We start from the raw sequence: 2538 nt of genomic DNA on the forward strand, positions 1-2538 counted from the left end.
TTTTGTTGCAAATTTTCATTGTCTCATTTTGAATTATTGCAGTCTTACTGACCTGAAGGAAATTGGAGTGGAATGACATATTTAAAAAAAAAATGTTAGGCTCCTGTACTGAATCTTGAATTGAAACATATGGTTGAGGGAAGTTCACTCTGCATTTAGCCTAAGTTGAACAAGATCTGGAAGGACTTGATTCAATTCCCCAACTAGTACATGGTTAGCAGCACCTTTGCCTCTGAGTCAGGGGTTGCTGGGATTTAAACCTCACTCCATAGACTGAGCAAGTAATCTACCCGTATGCTCCCAGTGCAGTACAGAGGGAATGCTGTACTATCCGAGCTGCTGCCTTTCATACGAGATGATAATCTGAGGCCCTGTTCACACTGTTCAGGTGGTTGTATAAGGTCACGTGGCATTTTACAAGAAGAAGTTTTTCTGGTACCTTTTAAATTTTTATCCATCAATCAATACCACCAAAAACTCTATCTGGTAGCTACCTCACCACCACCTCTCTTGACTCCTGCACTGTTGCTCAATTATCAGACTGCTTTTCTGACAGCCAGTGCAGGATAACCAGAAAGTTCCTCTAATTAAATATTGGGAAGGAATGAAGCCATTGTTCACGATCCTGGCTCCAAATTATGTTCCCTAGCTATTGACTCTATCCCTCTCCCTGGGAATAATCTGAGATTAAGATTGTTCACAATTGACCTAGGGATGAACTTTGGACCTCATATTTACACCATCACTAAGATCGCCTATTCTCATCTCTGTAATATCATCTGCCTTCGCCCCTGTCTCAGCTCATCTGCTGAAACTCTTATCCATGCCTCTGTTACTTCAACACTTATTCCAAATAACTCCAGCTTGGTTTCCCACATTCTACCCTCCATAAACATCCAAGATGCTGCTGCCTGTGCCTTAACTTGCACCAAGTCCTGTTCCTCTCAGCCCTGCGCTCGTTGACCTATATTAGCTCCTGGTCAAGCAATGTCTTGATTTTAAAATTCTCATCCATGTTTTGAAATCCTTCCATGGTCTCACCCCTCTCTATCTCTGTAATTTCTACCAGCTCCACAGCCCTCTGAAATGTATACTCTTCTAACTCTAGCCTCTTGAACTTTCCTGATTTAATTGCTCCACCATTAGTAGCTCGGCCTTTCTTTGCCTAGGCTCTTAGCACTGGGATTCCTTCCCAAAACCTCTTCACCTCCCTACCTTGCTTTTTTCTTTTAAGACACTTCTTGAAAACCTACATCTTTGGCTAAGCTTTTGTTCATCCAACTTAATATGTGGCTTGACATCATACTTGGTTTTATAATTCTCCTGTGAAGTGCCTTGATGTTTAGTTGCATTAAAGGCCCTATATAAATATAAGTTGTTACGTCATTTCTGTTTGTGGGATCTGACGATGTCCAAATTGGCTGCAAGGTTTCCCTATTTTACAACATTGACTACGTTACAAAAATACTTCCTTGGCTGCGAATCATGTTGGGATGCCGTGAATTCATGGAGGTGTTGTGCGTGCGTATTATATATAAATATACACACATCATATTTATAAATGAACAGTGGAAATGTGTGTCAAAACAAAATGGAATGTACCCTTTGAAAGCTATCTCTGTTTATATTTACTGTGCCCTCAGTGGGTGTGTCAGTCTAGTTCATTTGGTGACACTGAGGCAGATAATTGTGGGTTTGAGTTCCACAGGAAGATATGAGCACATAATCCAGACTGAGGGAGTGCTGCATTGTCTGGTTTACAGTATTTTGTTCCCCTGGTTCAGTTGTGTTTTAAAAGTCCCTGTGGTACTATTCCATTAATGAGTAAAGGTTCTCTTTGTGCCCTTGACAAATTTCACCTGTTGCAGAAAATGGAGGTGTTAAATGGAGGCCCTGTCCACCCTTTTTGCTTGTGAAAGCTCTAATTGGGAGACAGTAGGTTTGAAATTCTTGAGGGATGAGGTCAAATGGGCTGGAGTGACTTCCCACATCCCAAACAACTAATTAAAGACCCACTGCTTCCCTACGTTTAACTAGAGGTTGTTTACAGTGATTCACGATACCATATGTTGAGTGGAATTTAACGGTACCAGTTTGAGTGGAAAAGATGGTGAGTGGGACGCTGCGTGTCTGACTTCGAGGAGGGCAAACTGTCCCCATTTAGTCAGTGGCGGGTAGGGCCTGATCCAGAAAACCTGACCGCTGGCAGTGGGAAGGCAATCAGGCTCATTAACGAGCTACTTAAAAACCAATTATCCCTCCGCCCACCGGAATTTAACAGGACTTGCATGGTTCTCCCGAGAGCTACCCAGCATTGCCAGCAACCTACCAGGAGTGTTGGGGAAGTCCTCCGTCACAGACACAGTGCCCAAATGAGGGACCCGACCCCAGGGGGGAGAGAGAGTGTGGATCCTAACCGCCAGATCCCTGGAGAAAAGTATGGGGCAGGATGGGAACCCATTGAGGGGGGAGGGGGGTCCTAACCCTTGACAACCGCCCCAAATCCTGCAGCTTCGCCGTCCTCATCCCACTTACCTT

The sequence above is a fragment of the Carcharodon carcharias genome, chromosome 12 (genome assembly GCF_017639515.1).
Source record: "Carcharodon carcharias isolate sCarCar2 chromosome 12, sCarCar2.pri, whole genome shotgun sequence".
Lineage (NCBI taxonomy): Eukaryota > Metazoa > Chordata > Chondrichthyes > Lamniformes > Lamnidae > Carcharodon > Carcharodon carcharias.